Genomic DNA, 27,288 nt, shown 5'->3' on the forward strand with positions numbered 1-27,288 from the left:
TAACCGACTGAGCCACCAGGCACCTCAATAAGAGTTCCTTATGATTTAGTCATCCTTCCCTTCCCCAATATAAAGAAGGAGACACCCTTACAAATGGAAAACTGTAAGTGTTAATTTACAAACATATCAACTACCCTACCCAGATTTTGGTCTCTCCTGCATGGGATCAATTCCCTCCATGTGGTGAGAGGAGAAACATTCCACACCACTTTTTGTCCACATTAACATGTCTTTACTATTCCATTCCTTCATTTCCATAACTTTGTTGTTCCAGGAAACTCTTTTCCAGAAAGATAAAAGATCGATTCTTCAATAGAAAGCAGAAAATGATATTATGTGATAACACTCTTTGAAGGCTTTGCCCCCAACGTCTTCTCCATACAGTGCACACCAATTCTAATTATTATATCATGATCCTTGTTATATCATGATGCAGGCAGGCCAGGTCTGAGGACCCAGAGGGGGATCCCATAGGACCAACCAAGAGGATCCTTGACTTCATGCAGGATGGAAATTAAACGTGAGCCAGTAAGAAGTGAAAGCAGAGTTTATTGAAGGTATAAAAAGAGATATAGATGGACAGTCCAGGAGACTCATAAAGGAAAAGAGTGTGAGCCTCATCTTTATTCAGAGTCTAGGGGTTTCTGACTAGGTTTCTGACATCATCTATAGATGATTGTGCTCTGGTGCACATGTCCTGTCAGACATCCAGGAACTGGTCAGAAGAAGAACAGGTCCAGGTATTCATCATAAGTTACTTATTCCATGAAGTCAAGGGTCTTGGTGTTGAGATGTCTAGCACTGGTGGTCTGCAATATACCTACGATAGCTTCATCCATTCATTCTTGATGAGGAGAACGAAGGCAAAAGGAAATGCACATAAAATTAAATTTCCTTAAAACTTGTAGCTTATTGACAAATACTTGAGACAGGCAGAGTATGACATTCCTCCAGGAATTACCAACTGTCTTAATGTTTTGCTAAAGGCAAAAGCAACCTTAGTGTGATAATAGTCAGACCTCCAGGATCCTGTAAGTCTTCTTTAACATATGAAAATCTTTTTGGAAACTTCTTTGTCTCTACACTCTCCCCCAACTTAAAAGTATATGACCAGTTGCTCCTCACAATCCCAGTGCAGTTCTTTCTGCCCATGAGTCCTGTCCCTGTGCTTTAACAAATCATCTTTCTGGAGGCACCTGGGTGGCTCAGTCCATTAAGCAACCAACTTGGGCTCAGGCCATGATCTCAGGGCTTGTGGATTTGAGCCTCACATCAGGCTCTGTGCTGACAGCTCAGAGCCTGGAGCCTGCCTCAGATCCTGTGTCTCCCTCTCTCTCTGCCTTCCCTCACTCATTCTCTCTCTCTCTCTCTCTCTCTCTCTCTCTCTCTCTCTCAAAAATGAATAAACATTCAAAAAATTAACATAAAATAAAACCACCTTTTTGCACTGAAAACATCTCAAGAATTCTTTCTTGAACATTCACTCTTGCACCTCCCATCGAAAGCACATCAATTCTCACCCAGTCTTTCCTTAGATGTTATCTTTTCTAGAGAAATCATTAACTCCTGTCTCTTACAAGGAAGACATACACTATTTGTATTTGGGGGCATGTGTAGAGTGGGGTGGGGGGTACAAGTCCAAGCAAGAATAGAAGCTGGAAAAGAAGCAAAGAAAAAACAAAAACAAAACAGCTTTTCTCTCCTAAGGTCCTTTTGACTTCCCTGTCTCACTTACACAAACCTAACCAAGTCCCTGATTAAGACCCTCCTTAAACCAGATTTCAAATCTCAGTAAGTATCACCCTTTCTCCTCTGAGACATCAAGCCTCAACTGTCAAGGCAGGATTTCCCTTACCCCAGCAAGCAATAAACTCATTTGTCTTATAAATAAGTTATGTTGGTGACATTTTAGGGAGCCTGTACTCAACAGTAGAATGAAGAAAATAATGCCCACCTTACAGGACCATTGGGACAATTCCATTTTTACAAAAAAAAGAATGTTATTAAGTACTGTTTGTACTACAGGCTCAATAAACACAGTACCTACTACACAGCAGGTACTTTTAATATAATTAATTGATAGAACTGATTAATAACAAGCAAGGCATTAAGACTTTCCCTTCCTTGAGCATGAGGTCTGAGAAGCAAAGGGAGGAAGCTGGAGGGGTAGGTGTGAGAGGAGGGAGATGAAGTGAAAAAGTGAGAAAAACAGAGCTTCCACACCTTTCAGCAATGTGTCAGCGTGCAAATGCACTGACACCACAACATGGGTATCTGAGGCAGCAAAGGGGCAGCAGTCCCTTCCACAGAAACTGAGACACAGATGGAAAGAGTCACCCAGATAGAACTGCATAACTCAGACTCATGCATCTAGCTGGAGCATGTGTCTTCCTCTCACTGTAGGGGTGGAAAATAATTTTCCCTCTACCCTTCTAAGTTCTCTCAGCTGGGGCCTGTGGAGGAGGGAAAATATTTCCCTTCTTCCCTTATAGGTTTGTCAGCTGGTCTAATAATTAAATTGATATGAGACAGATTAATGGAAGGGCAAATAAATTTCATATGTATGGGAACCCCATAAAAACATGAGACCCAAAAGATGGGCAGGTGATTGAGGTTATATAACAACCTAAGCTAAGGAGAGGGGTAAGGGCCTGGGGGTCCACAGGAAGGAAGGCCATTCAGAAAGTCAGGGGAGATGTTTAGAAAACAAATGTTTGCCCTATTATGCAGATAAATTCCTTAGGTTAAAAAGTATCTCTGGCAATAGCTCTCTTCCTGGTACAGACTCCCTTTCCAAAGCAGATTTAGGTAGTTGAGTAGATAAAAGGCTTTTCCTGAATCTGTTGGGTTTGATTGCCTTGAGCTCAAAATAATCCTTATGCCAAAAAGCTTACCTTGGGGGTAGCAAAACCTGCTCCCATTCAGGCTCTTATAAGAAAAGACAAATCAATGAGAAAAAAAAACACAGAAGTTTAATCTCTCATACATGGGAAATACTCAAGGAAAAATTAATACTCTCTAAGAGGTGGCTCAGAATTCAGGCTTAAATACCATCTTCAGCTAAAATCAAACAAGAAAAAGTGTTGAGGGTAGAAGGCAAATAATTGGAAGACCAGGAAAATCAGGGTAATCAAGAGTAAGGTTTGTTTTCACAGATTTTTGTCACTGCCTTCTACATTGGTAAGATTCTCTGGTGATTTGAAGTCAAACTTCTCCTCCCAGTACAGAGAGGGAGACACCCTTCCAAATGGAGATTTCCTGCATAAATGTAAACTTCCCTTACAAAAGGGTAACTTCTACTCTTGTTTGCAGAGCTTCTATATCTACAATTTCTCAAAAGAATCAGCTCAAAAGAATCATGGTACCATAAAGTTACATTCTGGGGTGGCATATTCTGATCTCCTACACCACCAATGGAATGAGACAAGAAGTGATATGCTGCTTAGAAAGGGGTCTCCCTTCTTTGTTTTTCCTTCTTCCTTTTGCCAGATAAATGCCAATAAGCAGAACGGATAGGTCCCACTCTCCCCAAAGCAGCAGGCTCTCTGACCCCAGGATTACACATTCTTGAGGGTTAGGATACACACAGCTTTCCTCTGCAGTCCCTGTGTGAGTGACACTAGCCTAAGTGCTTTTCTGCCCATCTGACTTCAATCACTGGCTGATGATTTTTCCAGTGGGCCTGGAGCAAACAGCCCCACACCTGTATACGCCATGGCCACTTGCACACAATCCCCACAGGTACACCCAAGCCCGAGTCACCATCTTACCCATCATTATACACCACACTCAGGGAAGGGCATCATCATCCACATGAACTCAGAAACCAGAAATGCTGGGAGTCCCTCCGCCTCATCACCAGAACTCAGGTTCTATCACCCAATTTGTTAACTGATATAGAGAACAAAGGCAAAAGAAAAAATTACATTTTCTTACAACTTACAACCCATTGATAAGTCCTTGAGACAAATAGAGTGACCTTCCTGTAGGAACTCAACTGTCTCAATGTTAATACTTTGCTAAGAGCAAAAGACAATCTTAGCTTAACATTATCTGGACCTCCAGGATCCTGTAAGTCTTCTTTAGCATATAAAAATTCCTTTGGAAACTTCCTTTTTCTTTATCCCCCAAGATATATGTCAGCAATCATCCTCCTAGCTTATAGCCTACTGATATACATCTGCAGGGTCACATGACTAAGATTTTATTAGACAGTAGTAAATGACCTTTTCATAACAATAGCTAGTCCCCTCAAGGTCCTAGAAACCTTGCTTCCAAATTCCTTAGAGATTTAACACTATCCCTAACCCCCTCCCAACCTGAAGGTATATAATCAGCACCCACACACAATCCCAGAGTAGCTCTTTCTACCCATGGGTTATGTTCCCATCCTTTAATAAAACTACCTTTTTGCACCAAAAATGTCTCAAAAGTTCTTTCTTGATAGTTTGCTCTGAACCCCACCATTTCCATATCATTAACTACTGCAATCAGACCTAGGTCATTCCTGCCTCACTTCTACTTATCCCCCATGGCTCCTCCTCTGGTGCCCACTTGCTCTGAAACTCTATTATATGTAATTCTGATACTATGCATAGCCCCCTACAGAATGGGTACTTGATTATAGGCAGCATGAACAGTCATCATAAATGTCGCAATCCAAGGACACAAAAGCATCTCATCCTTTCTTCTCCTTAGATCCCCTGGGTTCCCTTGACCCACCTGTGGCTGTTGGTCAAGGTTGCCCCTCTGGAATCACCACCTCTCCTGTTTCCACCTGCCGTCTTTAGACTGAGCCATCTGGGGCACTCTAGAGCAAGGACACAGCCCACCCTAGACAGGAAGCTCACTCTATCAGCAAACACAGTCATCCTTGCAGGGACCCTTGTTCCCTGTACACACCCACTCCCCACACTCAACATCCAAGAAGGATGAACCACCCTCCGGATGGACTCCAATCTGCACCTACACCTAGCCCCTGCTTCTGCCACTGTTCATTTTGGACTATCATGTGTAGGATCAACTCTAGGCTATCATGACAGTCACGTCCCCCTACTGGATTGGCGTCTCCCTGCTTCTGGCCACCAAGGCATCCTGTGCTTCTTGAGGGTCCTGACAGAGCAAGTTTCTTCCCTAAATTGTACCTCAAATTCCCTGTCTATAAAATGGAAATGTTGCATGAAAAGATCTCTAATGTCCCTGACATGCCACATCTGAGACTCTGCCTGGGGACTTATATAGACTTTAATCCTGTTTTATGTCCCTGTAGAACTTCATCCTGCTTTCGGACTTGGGCAGAATACAATGTCATCCACCACCCCTGGTGGCCTGCTGTCAGGCTTCCCTTATTTGGAACCAGCCCTCACCTACTCGGTGTCATTATCACAGTAAATCACCCAGTGTTGACAGTGCCAGGTGACAAATACAGTCTCAACACAAACATTGATCCCGAAACACAATCAAATCCAGACACCCCCCCCCTTAAAAAGGAGCAAACACCTCAAAACTGAAAAGATTGGCAACATGTTCATTGTTTCCATATTCCGGGTCAGCCTCAGCCTGGCCATAGTGATGCTATCAGCTGGGAATGTCTAGGGCACTTGTTTGCACCCTTGCTACCTGTGGTGAGCCCTGACAGGCATATCCTGGACTGGAGCCCATGTTGACGCTGGACCAGCACTTGTAACTCTTATTATGATTTCAAAATGCAAGGAGCTTTGAAAAAACAAGGTTTTTTATTCGCAGGTCCTGGAGGGTTTAAAGCACACAGCAGGGCCACACAGCAAGGTTTTGGTTTTGGGTAGAGAGGAGGGAGGGGGCATGGAGTATGGACCTGATGTTGATGGTGTGCTGCCTAGGGACCCAGGGGTTCACTTTTATTGGTGAATTTAAAACATAACAGTGGGAATTATGGTGTAGGAAAGGAAAAGCAGGGTCACTCACAGGGTCAGTTATCACTGTAAGCCAGGGCTTACTAAAAAGGGAACTTTGTGGGGTAGCCTGAAGTCATATAGCTGGCAATATGTTTATTCAAGATGAAGGTCTTTGACATGGATGTTTTGACAATCAAAAGTTTAATGTCAGGCACTCACGTTACAATATAAAAAGGTAATTCTCAGGCATTTACACTACAACAGGTTTTAGCCTCATCTTTAAGATTATTCTATAAGCAAAGACCTTGGTGTGGAGCCAACCATCTACTGGCTGGCCCAGCACTCTCTAAACATCTGGATCTGGATCTGCTACATGGGAGATAGCAGGCCCCACCCCCTTCCCAGGGTTATTAAATGGTTGTTTCTGGCTTTATTGAGATATAATTGACATATAACATAGTGTAAGTTTGAGATGTATACTGCAGTGAGTTGATACATGTGTATTGTGAAATGATCACCACAAAAGTTAGTTAACACACACTTTTTTGGTGAGAACTTTTACGATTTGCTCTCAGCAACTTTCAAATATACAATACAGTGTTTTTAACTATAGTCACCATGCTGTATGTATATTACATCCCCAAATCTAATCCAGCATGAAACTGTAAATTTGTACCCTTTGACCACCTTCACTCATTACCTTCTCCTCCAACCACCACCCCGGCAACCACCAATCTGCCTGACTTATTTCACTTAGTATAATGCCCCCAATGCCCATGTTCCAAATGGCAACATTTCCTTCTTTTTAAGGTTAAGTGATATTCCATTATATGTATGTATGCACAATGGAATATCACTTAACCTTAAAAAGAAGGTTTTTTAAGGCTGTATATATATATATATATATATATATATATATATATATAGAGAGAGAGAGAGAGAGAGAGAGATGACAGAGAGATGACAGAGAGACAGAGAGAGAGACCATGTCTCCTTTATCCATTCATCCATCAATGGGCACTTAACATGTTTCTTTGTCTTGGCTATTGTAAATAATGCTGCTATGAATACAAGGGTGCAGATATCTCTTCAAGATAGTGATTTCATTTCCTTCATATATATATACCCAGATGTGGAATTGTTGTATCATATGGTAATTCTATTTTTAATTGTTTTAGGAACCACCATTCTGTTTTCCACAGTGGTTTCACCAATTCACAGTCCCACCCACAGCACATGAGGGTTCACTTTTCTCCACATCCTTGCCCACACTTAGTATCTCTTGTCTTTTTGATAATAGCCATTCTGACAGGTGTAAGATGGTATCTTACTGTGGTTTTGACTCTCCTTTCCCTGATGATTATTTATGTTAAGTGTGTTTTCTTCTACCTCTTGACCATTTGAATATTTTCTTTAGAAAAATGTCCATTCAGGTCTTTTGTGCATTTTTAAATTGGATTGTTTGTTTATTTACTTTTGAGTTGTGTGAATTCCTTACATATTTTGGATATTAGCCACTTATCAGATATGTGAGTTGCAAATACTTTCTCCCATACCATATATTTCCTTTTTATCTTGTTGATCATTTCTTTTGTGGTGCATGTCTTTCAGTTTGACATAGTTCCACTTGTTTATTTTTGCTTCTGTTGCTTGTGCTTTGGGGGTCATATCCATAAAATTATTGCCAAGATGAATGTCAAGGAGGTTTTACTCTATATTTTCTTCTAGGAGTTTTAAAGACTTACACTTAAGTCTTTAATCCATTTTGAGTTTATTTTTATGAATGGTGTAAGATAGGGGTCCATTTTCATTCTTTTGTATGTGAATAGCTAGTTTTCCCAACACCACGTATTGACAAGACTGTCCTTTTTCCATTGAGTATTCTTAGCTATCTTGTGAAATATTAGCTGACCATATATGTATGGCTTTATTTCTTGGACCTGGATTCTGTTTCATTGGCCTAAGTGTCTGTTTTCATGCCAGTACCATACTGTTTTGATTAATATGGCTTTGTAATATCATTTAAAATCAGGAAATTTGCTGCCTCCAACTTTGCTGTTCTTTCTCAAGATTGCTGTAGCTATTCAGGATCTTTTTGTGGTTCTATGGAAATTTTAGGATTTTTAGGAATTTAGGATTAGGAATTTTAGGATTTTTTTTTCTATTTCTGTGAGAATGTCATTAGAACCTTGATAAGGAGTATATTAAATCTATAAATGACTTTGAATAGTATAGACATTTTAACAATATTAATTCTTCTAATCCATGAACATGGAATATTTTTCCATTTATTTGTGCTTTCTTTAGTTTCTTTCATGTATGTCTTACATTTTTCAGGGTATAGATCTTTCACTTCCTGGATTAAATTTATTCGTAAGTATTTTACTGTTTTGATGCTATTGTAAATGTGATTATTTTCTTTATTTCTTTTTCAACTAATTTGTTCTTAGTATATAGAAATGCAGTTTAAGGAGACAGTACATGTAGTCCTGCTCTGAAAAGGTTCAGGATTAGTAGAATGGATTCAGCAATTTAGCAAAGTGAGCTTACCCTCATAGTGTAGAGTGCTTTGATGTTTGAGGTGTGTTGAGCATTGGTTTTGATTTTTTAGTGGCAAGTGGATTTTTTAAAATAAAAATAATTGGGTGATTAAAATTAGATGTTGCAGCGTTTGGGGTGGTTGTGCTCAAAATGATCCCTAAGGACTTTCTGACTGCCAAACATCACTCACAATGCTCCTGATTCCCCTCCATCAGGCCCTCCTTTACTATGGATGGAGGATGTTCTTCCTGGGTTGGTTTCCTCAGAATACACCTGAATTCCCTGTAGAGATTGGTAAGGAACCTCCCTGCCAGGAGCCACTCAACTGGGGTTTGCCCAAGGTCATCATCCTCATGGGCATAAGCCAGTGAGATTATCCCTGGTGGACTTTTTTATGCTAATATTTTATGGAGGTATAATTGACATCAGTAAAGGAACAAATCTTAATAAGTGTTCAGCCAGATAAATTTTGAGAAATGCATACACTCATGTGAACATCATCAGATTAAGACTGAGAACACTTCCATCAACATAGGCAATCCCCCTGAGTCTTTTCTAACCACCCTTCCTCCATCCCCTTCTCAGGTAGTTGCTGCTCTGATTTTGTCACTCTAGATACATTTTGCCATTTTCAAATGCCAGTGGAATCATACAGTACATTGTCCCCTTTGTCTTCATTCATTCACTCCAAACAAAATTTTGGATATTTATCCATTATTGCACGTATGAGTAATTTCATTGATGAATGGTATTCCACCAGATGAATATACACCACAGTTCGTATGACCTGTAGGCAGAAATTTTTATTTCCTGCTTGGGGTTACTGTGAAAAGCTACTACAAAAGTTCTTGTACATGTTTTTTTGCGGACATAGACACTCATTTCTCCCAGCTATAAATTTAATATTGGCAGCACCTGGGTGGCTCGGTCTGTTGAGCGTCCAACCGTGGCTCAGGTCATGATCTCTCGGTTCATAATTTCAAGCCCCGCCTCGGGCTTGCTTCCGTCAGTGCAGAGCCCACTTCAGATCCTCTATCCCCCCCACACTCCTCCCCCATCTGTGCTCTCTCAAAAATAAATAAAACATTTAGAAAAAAATTTTAATATTAGAAATGCTGAATCATAGAGTAGATGCATGTTTAACATTATCAAAAACAACCAAACAATGGTGATTGTAATTATTTTATATCCCTTCAGTGCTGCATGAGAATTTCAGCTGTTCTACATCTTTATTTTAGCCAGGAAAGTAGATTATGATAGTATTTCACTGTGGGCTTGTTTTTTTTCTGTTGTTTTGTTTTATATCTCCCATGACTAATGAGAATGAGCACCTTTTCATATACTATTGACCATTCTAATACCTTCTTTTCTGAGGTGCCTGGTGAAGACTTTTCCCCATTTCAATTTACATTATATTACATTTTTCTTATTTATTTATAAGAGTTGATTATATATATTATATATGAGTCCTTCATCATATATATGTATTGCAAACATTTCCCCCAGGTCTGTGGCTTACATTTTCACTCTCTTAATGGTATCTTTTAATGAGAAGACATCATTAATTTTTATGGAATTCAATTTACCCATTTTTCTTTCATGGTTAGTGCCTCTGTGTTCTGTTTAAAAAAAAAAAATGTTTGCTTGCCCCACGTTTATGAATATATTTTTCTAGGTTTTGTTCTAGAAGTCTTATAGTTTTACCTTTCACACTGAGGTTTTTATTAATTTTGTGTATGGTTTGAGAAAGGGATTAAGGCTCACTTAGGTTTTTCCTCATGCAAATTCAGTTGTACTATCACTATTTATTGAAAAAAATCTTTCCTTGCCTGCACTGAATTGCTTTGGTGGCTTTGCTGAATATCAATTTATTGTATATTTGTGTATCTATTTCTGGTCTCTATTCTGTTGCACTGATTTTATTTTATTTTTTTAATATGAAATTTATTGTCAAATTGGTTTCCATACAACACCCAGTGTTCATCCCAACAGATGCCCTCCTCCATACCCATCACCCACCCTCCCCTCCCTCCCACCCCCCATCAACCCTCAGTTTGTTCTCAGTTTTTAAGAGTCTCATGTTTTGGCTCCCTCCCTTTCTAACCTCTTTTTTTTTTCCTTCCCCTCCCCCATTATTTTAAGATTTAGGACTAAAATGTCCTAATTTCTGCAGCTTCCTTGTAAGTCTAAAATTCAGGTAACTTAAGAACACCAATTTTGTTCTTCATTAAAATTTTCTTGGCGATTCTAAGTCCTTAATGTAAATTTTAGATTCAGCTTGTCAAATATAATTTTGTTTCCTGGGATTTTGACCGAGATTGCACTTAACCTACAGATCCATTTGTAAAGAATTGCCATCTTAATAATATTGAGTCTTTTATAATTAAACATATTACAATTCTCTAGGTCAACTTTTTCAGTAATGTTTTATAGTTTTTAGTGAAGACATCTTGCATATCTTTTATTAAATTTATTCCTAGTTGTCTGCTGTTTTTTAATGCTATTATAAGTGGCATTTTTCTGTTTCATTTTCCAGTTGCTTGTGCTAGTATACAAGAACTTGTGCTAGTATACAAGAAACAACTGATTTTTGACATGTCATCTGAGAAAAAAGGCAGCTTTACTTTTTCCGTTTCCAGTTTGTATGTACTTTATTTCTTACTTTATTTCACTGTCTAGAACCTCCAGTATGATATTGAATAAAAGTTATAAGACTAGGCATACTTACATAGCTTCTAATCTAAAAGAAAAATCATTCAATGTTTTACCATTAAGAATTATGTTAGCTGTAGATATGTCATAGATACTCCATCAAATTCAGAAAGTTCTTTTCTATTCATACTTTGCTGAGAGGACTTATCATAAATAGGTGTTGACTTTTATAAACTGTGTTTTCTAAATCTTTTTAAATGATCATATGGTTTATTTCCTATGTTTCATTAATGTAGTGAAGTATATAGAATTAGAGATGTTAAACCAACCTGATATTCCTAGAATAAACCTCACTTGGTCATGTTTTATTACCCATCTTAAATATTGGTCAATCTGATTTGCTCATATTTTGTTAGGATTTTTGCATTTTTATCCATTACTCTATAATTTCTTCCTTTTTTATTTCTTTACCTGTTCTCATTTTCTCTTTTTTCTCTTCCTTCCTGTCTCTCTCTCTCTCTCTCTCTCTCTCTCTCCCTCCTAAAGTCCTTGCCAGATTTTGGCATTAAGCTTATGCTGACCGCATAAAAGAAATTGGGAGTTGTTTCCCTTTATTTTATCTCTGGGGAAAAAACAACTGGGTTTTTTTTTTCTTCCTAGAATGTTAGGAAAGATTCACCAATAAAACCATCTGGGCCTGGAGTTTTAAAAACTGTAAAGGTATTAAAGTATGACTTTTGTTGACATTTACTGTACAATTCAGATTTTCTATTTTTTCTTGTGTTAGTTTAAAAAAAATGTATCTTTCAAGAAATCTATTTCCTTTAAATTGTCAAATTATTAGCATGAAGTTGTTAATAGTAATAGTACATCTCATATGATTTTAGTCATATGTGGAATTTAAGAACAAACAAATAAACAAAGAAAACAAAAGACAAATGAAAAAACAGAGTCTTAAATATAGAGAAGAAACTGGTAGTTGCCAGAGGGGAGGTTGGTGGGGAGATGAGTGAAATAAAGGGGCCTCAGTGATAAGCACTGAGAAACACATAAAATTGTTGAATCATTATGTTGCACACCTGAAACTAATATAACATTATGTTACCTATTAAAAATCACTTAAAAATTAAATTAAAAATTAAATTAAAAATCATTTTAAAAGATAAAAGGATATACATCTATGCATTTAAAAAACATAAATTAGAATCAAAGAAAAAAATCCCTAAAAGTCTGTAGGTATCTGTAGTGATACCCTTTTTTTTATTCTTGATGTTGTAAACCCCTTTACTCTGTTTTTACTTGATCAACATTCCTATAAATTGATGATGCTAAATTTAACCTGAGTTTTGTGCTCTTGGAAAGCAGCGACCATTAAGAAATCCCCCAACCCTGGGGCGCCTGGGTGGCTCAGTCGGTTGGGCTTCTAACTTCAGCTCAGGTCATGATCTCACGGTCTGTGAGTTCAAGCACCCGCGTCGGGCTCTGTGCTGATAGCTCAAAGCCTGGAGCCTGCTTCGGATTCTGTGCCTCCCTCTCTCTCTGCCCCTCCCCCGCTCGTGCTCTGTCTCTCTCTCTCTGTCAAAAATAAATAAACATCAAAAAAAATTAAAATAAAATTAAGAAATCTCCCAACCCTTTTTTGGGAAGCTTACTGCAAAGAAGCATTTTTCCCCATATGACTCAGATAAAATTTACAGATGCTTCTCACATATCCTTCAAATCTCCAATCTTTGCTTTACAAATGACTAAGCAATCTTGCCCCCATTGATTAACTGAACAAAATGCTTGTTAAATTTCAGTTAAGCTTCTCTCCTTCCCTGAATCCCCTGCATTTTAATCCTCACCCTGAGCCATCATACAACTTCTCCTTAATGGCCCTTTGCAAGAGTAGGCTGACCTTAAGGTAAAACATCCTCTGAACTATTGTCCAATTACTCCACCTTTCATCCTGTTCACTCTTACACACCAGTTCTTTCTAGCCTTGTTTACTCCTCACTATAAAAGAAAAGTCTTCTCTGTTTAACCTCTGAGACACTTGCATATTTCATAGTCATTCTTCTTATTGCAATATTCCATTTCCCCTTTTGCAATAATCTTTTCAAATAAAGTCTTTCCTTATCTAAGCCTGGAGTTGTTTTTTATGGCAGATTTTATCAGTTTTATTAATCTTGTCAAAGAATCAACTTTGGCCTTGTTGATTTTATCTATTTACCTATTTTCTATTCTTCTCTTAAATTCATTATTTTCTTCTAACTTCTTTGTGTTTCATTATTTCTTCTGCTTTATAACTTCGTGAGGTGAAACCTCAGATCACTGAATTTAAAGCTGTCTTCCATTCTTATATATACACTTAGAGCAATAAACATACATCTTTATAACCCCACCAATATATTGTATATTGCATTTCCTTTTTTTAAGTTTATTTTGAAAGACAGACTGAAAGCAGGAGGGGAGCTGAGATAGAGGGAGAAAGAAAATCCTCTCCCTGCTTGGGAGCAGGCTCCACACTGAGTGGAGCCCCATGTGGAGCTCTATCTCATGGCCATGAGATCAAGACCTAAGCCCCTATCAAGAGTTGGATCCTTAACTAATTAAGCCACCCAGGTTACTACTTCTTTTTGTTCAAAGAAGTATCTAATTCCCATGTGATTTCTTCTTTGATTGACAATTTATTTAGAAGTGTGTTGATTTCACTCATATGTGGAATTTAAGCAAAACATATGAACATATGGGAAGGAGGGAAAAAAGAAGGAAACAAACTTTAAGAGACTCTTAAAGATAGAAAACAAAATGAGCATTGATGGAAGAGGTGGGTGAGGTATGGGCTAAATGAGTGTGTGTATTAAAGAGGGCACTTGTTCTGATGAGCACTGGGTGTTGTATGTATGTATGTGATGTAAGTAATGAATCACTGGGTTCTACTCCTGAAACCAATATTACACTATATGTTAACTAACTAGAATTTAAATAAAAATTTGAAAAAAATAACACACACACACAAAAGAAGTGTGCTGCCTAATTTCCAAATATTTTGTGATTTTTCTAAGTGTTTTACTTTTTATTTTGATTTTAATATCATTGTGGTCAGAGAAAAAACTCTGTATGGTTTCAGTCCTTTAGGCTTTATTCAGACTTGCGATGGCCCAGCGTATGATCTATTTCAGTAAGTGTTTCATGTGCACTTAAACAGAGTGTTTATTGATAGGAGACAATATTCCATGGATCACTCATGTTCTGTGTGTCTTGTGAGCAGAAATACTGATGGCCATTTTTAATCTTTTTAAGGATGCTTAAATAGGAAACAGCCTTTGAAAATGGAGATAATGTGCCTATTTGGAGCAAAGGGCAGGTTAGTTTGCTGCCCACTATAATAAAGATAATGTCTCCCTCTGGGGCAAAAGTTGGGCATGTTTGCCTTCACCCTGTGAATAAAGACTTTTCAAGGCTTCTCAGCTGTAATGCAAACCCACTACATGTATGACATTCACCTGGGCCAGACTGCATCACCCCAGTAGGAGTTGGGAAGCAAAAGAAACTGATGCCAACCTGAAGCTCTGGATGTCTGTGGTACTGTGAGTAATAAAGTTCCTTGTCTCAGACCCAGGAGTCTCTTGCCTTCACTAGCAACCATGAAATGGTGCAAAACAGTCTTGTTAGCATACAAGTAGGACAAAATCTAAAAACCTTCATATTTGACACAGTTCTTGAAATTTATTCTACAGTTGTTGGATGAAATGCTTTATACATGTTAATTAGACCAAATTTGTTACTCAGGTTATTTGTATCATATGTACTTATGCCTAGTGTCTGCTTTATCAGTTATTGAGAGAGGGGTGTGTGTGACTTTCATTATGATAGTGTATTTGCATATTTCTTCTTTTGGTTCTGTCAATTTGTGCTTCATATATTTTGAAAATATATTATTGTTTCCATATATTTAGGATTATTGTGTCATCTTAAAGAACTGGCCCTTTTATCATTTATAATATCCCACCTTAAATTTGGTAATATTCTTGTCATTAATGTATTTTGATATTAATATAGCCATTCCAACTTTCTTAATGTTTACGTGGTATGTATTTTGTCATCTTTTTACTTTAAACGTCTCATTTGTTATGTTTAAAGTGTGTCTCTTTAAAAAGCATACAGTTAATTCTTATTTCAACAGTCTTTTTTTTAAGTTTATTCATTTATCTTGAGAGATAAAGAAAGTGAAAGCAGGGGAGAGGTCAAAAGAAAGGGAGAGAGAGAGAATCCTAAACAGGCTCCACGCTGTCAGCAGGGAGCCTGACACAGGGCTTGATCTCACAAACCGTGAGTGAGATCATGACCTGGGCCTAAATCAAGAGCTGGATGCTTAACTGACTGAGCCACCCAGGTCCCCCTCAACAGTCTTTCAATCACAGAATTTTAATTATTTTAAAATATGTTCACAGGTGGGACATCAGCAAAGTGGCAGACTCAGAAGCCCCAAGCTCTCATAGCTCCAAGAGGAACATCAAAAGAAAGAAAAAATAAATTTGAAACCATCTGATCCAACTTCATCTGAACTCTGTAGAACAGTAAAAGGTTTAGAGAAACTAAGCAAATTCCCAATTGGATGAGTCGGGAAATGTTTTCAAAATGGTAGAAAAGTTTTGTGATTTTTTTTTTATTCAACTTTACCCTACTCCCTCCTTGGAGTGAAAGCAGTCTTGGTCTTCATTAGCAGGACCCAGCTTCCCCACACCTACCTCAGACCAGAAGAAGCAAAGAAAAGCTTATTTATAAATTACTGTTTATCTGTTGCACCAGGACTACAGGATACCTAAAAGACTGATATGCGGTGCTCATCTCTGTCCTGCAGAATTCAGAATGCTGGTAGAAAAAGCAGTAAGGGAATTACAAATACACACTCCTTGGGCAAAAGATTATAGATAGAGACATACAAGAGACCATCAAAGGCCGAGAGACAAAGCTGGGTAAGACTCTTTAGAAAATTAGGACATTCAAAAACAGCAAGGTATATAGACACATGTGAGAAAAGAGGGATACTCAGAAAAGACCTGAGAAAGCCTTAAGCTTTCACCTGGGGCTGATCTCTAGGCTCGGAGAAGGCTTATCTAAAGGGGAAAAAGCGCTTAGCAGAGAGCCTATCTGCAAATACTGAGAGATGTAGTTGTTCTCTCTTTCAAGGATTTACCATGTTTTTGTTTGCTTATTTCAGCTCATAGTGTTCAAGGAAATCTCTGTCAAAACATCACTGGAACCAAGCTAAAGAAGGAAGATTTCAGTTATCACACTTGAAAAGGAATAGTCTACAAAGGTAGTTCGGAAAAGACTCAAAACAAATGGACTATTACAGACTTTGACAATTGAGAAAAAAAAAAGAACAAATGATAAGAAAGGAAAAGACACAAAAGCTTTAAAACAACTATTACATATGCCTAAGGAGCTAAACAAAAACAGAAATAATGGAAGGAAATCATGAAAATAATATATAAACAAATTACAATATCAACAGAAAGAGAGATTATAAGAAGAAACCAAGTAGAAATTCTGGAGATGATGAAAAGTGCAATAGTTGAAATAAAAAAATCACTAGAGGGCTTCAACGGCAGATTTAAGGAGGCAAATAGAGAATCAGCAAATTTGAAGATACAGTAATTGAAATTATCAAGAATGAGGAGCAGACAGAAAAGAGAATGTTTTAAAAAGTGAGCAGAGGGGCGCCTGGGTGGCGCAGTCGGTTAAGCGTCTGACTTCAGCCAGGTCACGATCTCGCGGTCCGTGAGTTCGAGCCCCGCGTCAGGCTCTGGGCTGATGTCTCGGAGCCTGGAGCCTGTTTCCGATTCTGTGTCTCCCTCTCTCTCTGCCCCTCCCCCGTTCATGCTCTGTCTCTCTCTGTCCCAAAAATAAATAAAAAACGTTGAAAAAAAAATTTAAAAAAAAAAAGCGAGCAGAAATTAAGGATTTATGGAACACCATTAAGCAGATCAACATATACATAAAAAGAACCCCAGAAAGGGAAAAAAGCAAGAAGGGGGCATAAATATTATTCTTTAAAAAACAAAAGCCAAAACTTCCAAAATTTGATGAAAGACATGATTCTACAAATCTAAGAAGCTGACCAAATTCAAAGTAATCTGAAGTTGCCCACATTGAGACACATAATCAAACTGTCAAAAGACACAGAGAATTTTGCAAGCAGGAAAAGAGAAATGACTCATGATATACAATGTATTCTCAATGTTATATCAATTTTCCATTACAAATTTTCAAGGCCAGAGGGTAGTAGGATGATATATTTAAAGAGCTGGGAAAAGATAAATAAACAAACCTGTGAGCCAAGAATTCTATATCCACCAAAACTTTCCTTCAGACGTGAGGGAGAAATTAAGGCATGCCCAAATAAACAAGTGTTGAGAAAGGTCATAATCACTAGACCTTCTCTTCAAGAAACGCCAAAGGGAGTCCTTTACATTGAAATAAATACAACACACTAAATAGTAACTTGTCATATTATTGTAATTTTGGTTTGTAGCTCCACTTTTTATTTTCTACAGGATTTAAAAGACAAATTAAAGAAGAGAGGCATCATGGCATCATGGTGGAGTGAATCCTTTGATTCACAGTGGTGGCACCAGCAGTGGCAGTGGCATCAGTGACACTGATGACCCCTCTGGCAAAGGAATGAAGGGTGAAAGTGATGAGTGGGAGTCTGCCTGGCCCCACAGACTATAGCTAGAGGGTTCCATTCAGCTGCACCCAGATTCCTGGGGAGAAACCTCTATTGGGGGCGGGGGACTGAGGAAAGAAGGATGACAAAGATCTGAAAGAACACATTTCCTGCTATCTGCTCGGTAAGTTCAGCAAGAGGTCCATTCAGGACCTCCCCAGGATCCTCTTACTAAGCTTTGGGCACACCCAAAGCCCCAGATGCTTGGCACACTGCCCCAGGTCTGCCGCCAGCTTTTTTTTGTTTGTTTTACCCGCTCTCTCCTAAATATAAGGCTCAGTTCCTGTAAAAGAAACCAAAAACTTATTCTGTAGCGCCACTGCTGGAGAACAAAACAAAGACTTCTAATTGCCAACCTGTTCAACTAGAATCAAAGCAAACAAAACTTTACCTCAATAATGAAAGGTACTTGCTATTTCACATGTGGAGGCAGAGGCACATTTCATCAGAAACTATTAAAAAATCATTATAATACAGTATCATGAAAAGAAAATGACAATTATCCAGCAACTGAACTCAGAGATACAGAATATCACAACCTAACTGATAGAGGATTCAAAATAGCTATTATGAAGACATTCAGTAAGCTACAAGAAAACTCAAAAAAACAATTCAATGAACTCAGGAGTAAAATTGATGTACAGAAGGAATACTTTACCAAGAAGAATAAAATCATTTAAAAAATTCTGGAACTGAAGAAATCAATAAATGACATAATAATGCATTAGAAAGCATTGAAAATAGGTAAGATCAGGGGCTCCTGGGTGGCTCAGTTAATTGAGCATCCAGCTCTTGATTTTGGCTCAGGTCATGACCCCAGGGTCATAGGGTGGAGCCCCACATCCGGTCCCATGCTGACAGCCCTCTTCATCTCAGGGTTCTTTAAAAGAAAGAAAAGAAAGTGTGTGATGGGCATTGAGGAGGGCACATTTTTGGATGAGCACTGGGTATGGAAACCAATTTGACAATAAATTTCATATAAAGAAAGAAAGAAAGAAAGAAAGAAAGAAAGAAAGAAAGAAAGAAAATAGACAAGATCAGATTAAAGGCAGAATAAGTTATCTGAAAGAAAGGAAACTTCAGGACCAGATGTTTCACTGGTGAATTCTACCAAACACTTAAAGAAGAATTAACACTAATACTCTTTAAACTCTTCCAAAATATAGGAAACACTTGCAAATTAATATTACAAGGCCAGCATTATCTTGATACCAAAACCAGATAAGGATAGACAGTATCCTGATGAATACAGATGCAAGAATTCTCAACAAACTATTAGCAAATAAAAGTCAAGAACACATTGAAAAGATTATACACCTACCAAGTGAGATTTGTCCCTGGAATGCAAGGATGGTTCAACATATGCAAATCAATTAAGTGTAATACATCACATCAATTAAATAAAAGATTAAAATGTCATGATCATCTCAATAGATGTAGAAAAACCATTTGACAAAATAAAACATTGTTTCATAATAAAATCCCTTGACAGATTAGATATGGAAGGAACACACTTCAGCATCATAAAGGCCATATACAAGAAACCCACAGCTAACATTATACTCGATGGAAAAAAATTAAGATCATCTCACAAAAATTAACTCAAAGTAGATCAAGACTTAAACATAAGACTGGATGCCATAAAACTCCTGGAAGAAAACTTAGAGATGAGGTTCCTCAATATTGATCTTGACAATGGTAATTTTGGCATGATGCCAGAAGCAAAATCAACAAAAGCAAAAATCAGCAAATGGGACTATCAAAAGCTTCCGCACCTCAAAAGGAACAATTAATCAAGTGAAAAGGCAACCTAAAGAATGGGGAAAAAAAGTTTGTAAATCATATATCTGATAAGAAGTTAATATTTAATTTACACAATATGTAAAATACATTCAATAAAAAAGATAAATATGTAAAAATATAATAAACCAGATATTAGGCACATAATCTTTAAAGATGTAATTTGTAACATTAATAACATAAAGAAAACAGATGGAATCATAGAGTTTTTATATTCAATTGAAGTTGAGTTATAAGTTTATAAGTTAGTTATAAAGTTAGATATTATATGTAATCACCATGGTATCCACAAAGAAAGTATCAATAAAATATATACAAAAGGAAATGAAAAAGGAATCAAAATATGTCACTACAAAAAAATTAACTAAACACACCAAAAATAAGGCGGTAAGGAAGGAAATGAGGGACAAAATCACCAATAGACATACAGAAAACAAATTAATGAAAGGACCCAAGTAAGTTTTTCCTTATCAGTACTTATTTTAAATGCAAATGGATTAAATCTCCAATCAAAAGGCAGAAATTGGCAGAAAAGATTTTATTATGTGATATGCCTAAATGCTATCTACAAGAGACTCACTTTAGACTTCCAGATACAAGTACATTGAAAGTGAAAGAATGGAAAAAGATATTCCATGCAAATAGTAACCTGAAGAGAGTAAGGTGGCTATACTAACATCAGACAAAATAGACATTAAGTCAAACAATGTTGCAAGAGACAAAGAAAGACATTACATATTGATAAATATATATACATATATATTCATGAAGAATATATAACAATGATAAACATATGCACAAACATCAGAGCCCCAAAATATGAAGCAAACACTGACAGAATTGAAGGGGAAAATAGTTCTGCAATAATAGTTGGAGACTTCAATACCGACTTAAAGAATGGATAGAACAATAAACCATATCAATAAAGAATAGTCATCAAGGAAATGCAACAACTTGAACAATGCCATAAACCAATTAGACCTAAATGACATCTATAGAACATTCCACACAAAAAGAGCAGAATACAAATTTTTCTCAAGTGCATATAGCACACTCTCCAGACTAGACCATATATTAGGCCACAAAACAATTTTTTTAATTTATTTAAATTCAAGTTAGTTAACGTATAGTGTAGTCTTAGCTTCAGGAGTAGAACCCAGTGATTCATCTCTTACATATGACACCCAGTGCTCATCCCAAAAAGTGCCCTCCTTAGTGCCCACCACAAAATAATTGTCAATAAATTTTAAAGATTAAAATTATAGAAAATATCTCTTTAATCACAATGGAATGAAACTAGAAAGCAATAACAAAGAAAAAATTGAAAAACTCACAATTATGTGGAAATTTTTAAACATCTTCTGAAAAAAAACAATGAGTGGAATGAGAAATCACAAAGAAAATTAGAAAATACCTTAATATATATGAAAATTAAAACATAATATGTCAAAGCATGTGGGATGCAGTGAAAGCAGTGTTAAAAATGAAATTTATATCTGTAAATAAACAATTCAAAATAGAAATAACAAATTCCACTTACAAAGCATCAAAAATAATAAAATTATTATTTAAACAAGAAAGCAAAGACTGGTGTAGTAAAACTACAAAATATTGCTGAACAAACTTAAAGAAGAGATAAATAAATGAAACAAAGTCATCCTTTGTTTACATCCTTTGTTATGATTTCAAAACTACCAAAAGTGATATAAAGATTCGATGAAATAACCTGCAAACACTCCAACGGTATTTCTTTTTTTTTTTTTTTTTTTTTTTTGCCAAGATAGGAAAACCCATGTAAACATTCATGTGTAAATCTCCAGAGACTATGAATCACCAAAATGATCTTGAAAAAGAACAAAATTGGAGAACTCATACTTCCTGATTTCAAAACATACTATAAACCTAGAGTAATCAAAACAGCATAATACTAGCATAAGGACAGACATAAAGACCGATGGAATAGAATACAGAGCCCAGAAATCAGCCTTTACGTATGTGATCATTTGATTTTTGACTAGAGCGCAAAGGCCAGTTAAGAGGGAGTGAGCAATCTTTTCAACAAATGGTGCTGGGGAAACTGGATATCTGCAAGCAAATGAATGAAGTTTGTCTTTTACCTTAGACCATACACAAAAGTTAATTCAAAATGGGTCAAAAACCTAAACATATAATAGCTAAACCTATGAAATGTTTAGAACACAGCATAGGGCAAAATCTTCATGTTGAATTTGGCAATGATTTCTTGAATATGACACCAAGGGCACAGACAACAAAACTAAAACTAGACTAAGAGGACCTCACAAAAATTAAAATCTTTTGTACATCAAAAGAGACTATCAACTGAAAAAATAGCAACCTACAGGATTGAAGAAAATATTTGAAAACCATATATTGCTTAAGGGATTGCCATCCAGAATATATAAACAATGTGTACAATTCAACAATACAAACAAGCCAATTCCAAAATGGGCAAAGGACTTGAATAGATATTTCTCCAAAGAATATACAAATATTCATGAGCATATGAAAAAATGTTCAACCTCACTAGTTATTATTGAAATTTAAATCAAAACCATAACGAGACACACTTCACGCCCACTAAGATGTCTACTACCACAAAGAACAAAAAATAACAAATGTTGGCAAAGGTATGGAGAAATTACAACCCTTGTTCACTGTTAGTGGGAATATAAAATGGTGCTGCTTCTGTGACAACAGTTTGTTCCTGAAAAAGTTAAAAATAGAATTATCACATGAGCCAGGAATTCCACTTTCAGATACAGACCCAGAAGAACAAAAAATAGGCATTCAAACAGAAACTTGTACATCAATGTTCACAGCTGCATTATTCAGAATAGCTAAAAGGTGAAAACAATGCAAGTGTCCCTTGTGAATGACTGAATTACCAAAAATGTACTATATACAAATAGTGTAGTATTTCAGCCTTAAAAGGAATAAAATTCTGATGCTCGCTACAACATGGATGAACCTTAAACATCATGCTAAGCGAGATAAGCCCGACACAAAATAACATTCATAGAGACATAAGTAGCATAGAGGTAACCAGGGCCTCAGTGGGGAGAGGGATGAGGGATTATTGTTTACTGGACACATAACATCTGTTTGGAATGATGGAAAAAATCTGGAAATGGATATTGATGATGGCTGCACTACATTGTGAAAGTATCTAATGCCACTGAATTGTACGCTTAAAAATGATGAAAATAGTAAACATCATGTTGAATATATTTTACTACAGTAAACAATGACCAAAAACACATGTCCACAAGTGTTTTGATATTTCTCCCTTTAGGAGGTGTAGGGAAATTCCCTTCAATTGAGTGTAGGCTGGATGTAGTGACTCATTTCTAACATGCAGAGTAACACAGAAGCGAGTTTACAATTTACAAGACTAGGTCTTAAAGAGCACAGCAGCATTTTCCTTGCTCTCTCACATGAATTTCTTCTCCCTCTGGGGGAAGTTAGATGCCATATCATAAGGGCACCCAAGCAGCATATAAAGCCCATGTGAGGGAAAGGTCTCCTGCCAACTGCCACGTGAGTGAACAATCTTGGAACAGATCCCCCACCCCAATCAAGTTTTCAGATCTCTGCAGTCACTGCCAACATTATGATTGTCATTTCATGAGAGATCCTGAGCCATGATCACCCAGCCAAGAGTCTCCTGAATTCTTAATCTGCTGAAAGTGTGAAAAAAATAAATATTTATTTTAAGCCTTGGTGTTTAGGGGTAATTTGTTTTTTCAGCAACAGAGAACACATGCAAATTTATAGGTCATTTTCATTTAATGTAATTACTGACATGGCTAGGTTTAATTCCACAATCTTGTTTTTGTTTTCTATTTTTTCCATCTGTTCTTTAATACTTAATTTCTGTGTTCTACTTTCCCCGCTTTCTTTTAGATTATTCAAGTAATTTTATATCTTTCATTTTATCTGCTCTGTTGGATTCTAGCTATAATTCTTTGTAATTTCAAGTTGCTTCTCCAGAGATTACAATAGGCATCCTCAATTTATAGCAGTCCATCTTGAATTAACATTATTACATTCATACAAAATATTAAAACTTTATAACAGTACAGTTCCAGTTATTCTCCCATTCTGCCCTTTGTGCTTTTATTGTCATGTTTTAATTCTAAATATATTATTAAGCCCATCAAATATTTTCATTATCATTTTAAACAGTCAATAATCCTTTACAAGAAAATCATTTATTTTTTTCAATTTTTTTGTTTATTTTTGTGAGACAGAGAGAGAGGCAGAGTGCAAGTGGGGGAGGGACAGAGAAGGAGACACAGAATCCGAAGCAGGCTCCAGGCTCTGAGCTGTCAGCACAGAGCTTGACCTGGGGCTTGAACTCATGAACCGTGAGATCATGACCTAAGCCAAAGTTGGACGCTTAACCGACTGAGCCACTCAGGCGCTCTACAAAAAAATTTAAAGCATTCTTTTATATTTAGCCACATATTACAATTTTCAGTGTTCTTTCTTCTTTCTTGTTAATCTGACCTTATATTTGGGATCCTATATATTTAACAACAACAAAAAAAAAAACCTCACAACTTTCTCTGATATTTTTGGTGGCATAATTATGATGGCCACAAATGGTCTCACTTATATGACTGACAAGGATGGGGTGGAAACAGGGTAGCTGGCATTCCACACAACTGCAAATCATGTCCTTAGTAAGCTCTCTTGACATCTCCTGGCCCTCTATTTAAGCTTCCTCTCCAACAAATGGGCTTCCTCCATAAGATGGGAAGATGCTTCTGGCAGCCCAGAGTCCCATTCTTCCAGCACTGTGACTCCAAAGGCACTGTGACTCTAAGGTAAAAGATAGTCTTTCCGCTGTCAACAGAAGAAAAATCCTGGGGAAAGACTCTAATTGGTCAAATGGACTACTTTAATATTCTTGAACAAATCAATAAAGCCAAGGAAATTGGGGTGCTCTGATTGGCCAGGTATGGGGCACACACCAATCTCTGTGTTCTGGAGAAGGCTAGAGAACCAGGTATGTTAACCAAACACGGAGGCAAAAAAAGAATCCTGCTGGGCAGCCTGGGTGTAATGGCTACCACATTCCCAAGCTAAGTTGGAACCACAGGAACAGCACCCCATTTACCATGAATCACTTAAAATACACAGGGAATCAGTCAATATCTGGTCCCTTGCAACCCCAGGATATGAGCACAGCAAGAGTCCCTGAGGGTTCAAACCTCTATCCATCTGCCTCCAAATACCAGACCAATGAAAATGTCTCAATTCCTACACAAAGCAGCTCAGCAAACAGAAAGAGTTCAGGCTTAGCATCAGAGACCTGAATTTGAGTCTCAATTCTGCGATTCACTGGATCTTGGACAGATTATGTAACCTTTTTGAGACTTAATTTTTCCTCAATAGAATGGAGGAAATATTATCTACATCACAAAGTGAACACAAGGATTACATGATGACAAAAAAAAAAAACTTACAATGTTAAACAAAGAGAAAAGAGCAAGAGGAGATATTACACATCCAGGTAGACAGTCCTATGAAAAATACCTACACACGGAAAACATCCAGAACCATGAAATTGACAGCACAGGTTGTCTTTTGGCAATGGGACTTGGGAAGAAAATGTGTCTGTCTGATCAAATTTCTTCCTATTTCTTCCAAAACCTCATACCTGGGAATTGAATTTTTGGTTCTCCACTTCTGCTATGACAATGCCCCTCCCCCTTGCTCCGGGCAATGGTCCTACGCAAGGTTCACTTGCCCAAATAAAGAACAATTTTAGTGTAAAGGGCAAGGATAAACCAGTTCTATTGCAAGATCAAAACAGTCTGCTATGTCTGTATCATAGATGCTCCCAACATAATAAAAGTATCTTCCTTTCACATCAAGAGGAGAAAACCTTCTCTTTCAACTTATGTCTTAAGATGAACCGAGATCCCTGATGTGGCAAATTCGGTGCTGTCTTCCTCATGTCCAGTCCCCCCTGGAGGGAGGGAAGTCAGACAGCCTCCTCTGGGATGTCACAGGCTCTGGGATCTCAGTCACTATGCATCCCAGTCACTATGAGGAAACACACCCCCTCTTCAAATACAGCTGCTCTCTCAGTCTCAGAAGCTGAGCTCCTGGGCCTGGGGTCCACCCTCTTCACAATCAGGCCCAGATCAGATACACCTTGGTTCCCCTGCCTTCCACACTGGGCCTCTGGTTTGCAAAGTCTTCTGTCCTTCCTCTGGTCTCCCATAACTGCTCCTCTGTGCACCTCATCCCAGTATCAACACAGTAATGCCATTCCCTAGTGATAAGTCTGCCGGCCCCAGGGTAACCTGAGCTTCCCAAGAGCTGGGACTGCGTCTTAATTATATAAACAAAAGAGAGCCAGACACATAATAGAGACTCAGATGTTGAAAGCAGTAATGAATTCATGAGTGGATAAGTGGATGGATGGATGGATGGATGGATGGATGGTTGGCTTTTATCTCCAAGTTCCCAGGTTCTATCCTACTGCCTACAAGTTCCTTCAGTTTGTTCTCAGCACAAACTCTTTCTGCCTCCTAACTAATGATAAAACATCCATCTTCCTCCATTGCCTGGTAGGACCCAGAGTTGCTCATGGCTTCAGGTTCTCCCTTCTGACTCTCAGGAGCTTCGCCTCCGCTGAGGCTGCTCTAGCCAGGACACACTGTCAACTTGGCTTCCTTCCTTCCTGAAGCTCCCTGGACAGCCAGCTCCCTGCTCACTTCCACTCCCTGCCATAAATGGCTCTGAAAATCCCCTTGGACATCAGAGTCATCCTGTCCTTCTTGTCTGAAGATTTTTGAGCTGCAAACAAAGCATGATTTTGTTGTCTGGGGAGCATGGTACAGTTCCAGAGACAAAGACACCTTTGGGTTCAGAGACTACCTTTCTGCCTCGCTAGCTGGCTGAATCCTACAACTCACTAGCAAAATCTCAGTTTTTTCATCTACCAAATGAGGGCAATTTTATCCTCTCACAGGGCTATTTTGAGGATTAGAGAAAATGATGGTAGAGTACACGACCTGGTATATAGTAAGCTTTCGATAATGTGTTCCCTTCTCTGGCAAAAGTAAGTCTCCTCTAGCCAACTACTAGCCCACTGAACAACAGCCCCCCAGCCTTCTCTGCCCTTGGTGCCTCAGCTGCTCCATCAGCCTGCTGTCTGCTCCTAAGACTCTCTGTGGACTTTAAAGGTTTGTTAAAGTCTTAAAGCAAGTGGTAATTCTTACTACAGTATATGGCTCCATTTGACAAGAGTAGACTGAGGCCTAGGGTCATCAAGTACTAAGGCCAGGTATTCTTCCTCATTCTCATTGGTCTTCCTCCCCTTGAACCCAGACTGGCCCTGAGACTATGCAACTGGAAGTCAGCAGCAGTAAGGCTGTGCCTGCCCAGGAAGTGGAGAGAAAGCAGGAACTTCTTCATTCTCAGAACACTGGTCTGCAGAGGCTCCCTCTGGGAGGGCAGCCACCTGGACTGGCCACATAGGGACGCGAACTCCAGTCAACAGCCGCACTTGCACTCCCAGCGGACAGCCGGCACCAACTGCAGGCCAAGGGATGTGCCACATCTTAAATGTCCCAGCCGGCCGGCCGAGCCAACCGACGCCAGGTGAACCAGACGAACTCACAAAACTGTGAAATAATACAAGGGCTGTTTTAAGCCACTGCGTAT

The 27,288-nt window shown here is 38.0% G+C and overlaps 1 long non-coding RNA gene across 1 annotated transcript in view; it reads right to left on the reverse strand.

The window, feature by feature from the left end:
• Nucleotides 1–532: 532 nt before the first annotated feature.
• LOC131493118 (uncharacterized) overlaps nucleotides 533–27,288 on the reverse strand; it is a 33,312-nt gene continuing 6,556 nt past the window's right edge. Inside the window, exon 2 of the long non-coding RNA XR_009252473.1 lies at nucleotides 533–844. This is a non-coding gene — a long non-coding RNA (uncharacterized LOC131493118). The remainder of the gene's footprint in view (nucleotides 845–27,288) is intronic.

This window comes from Neofelis nebulosa, chromosome 2 (genome assembly GCF_028018385.1).
Source record: "Neofelis nebulosa isolate mNeoNeb1 chromosome 2, mNeoNeb1.pri, whole genome shotgun sequence".
In the NCBI taxonomy this organism is placed as follows: Eukaryota; Metazoa; Chordata; class Mammalia; order Carnivora; family Felidae; genus Neofelis; species Neofelis nebulosa.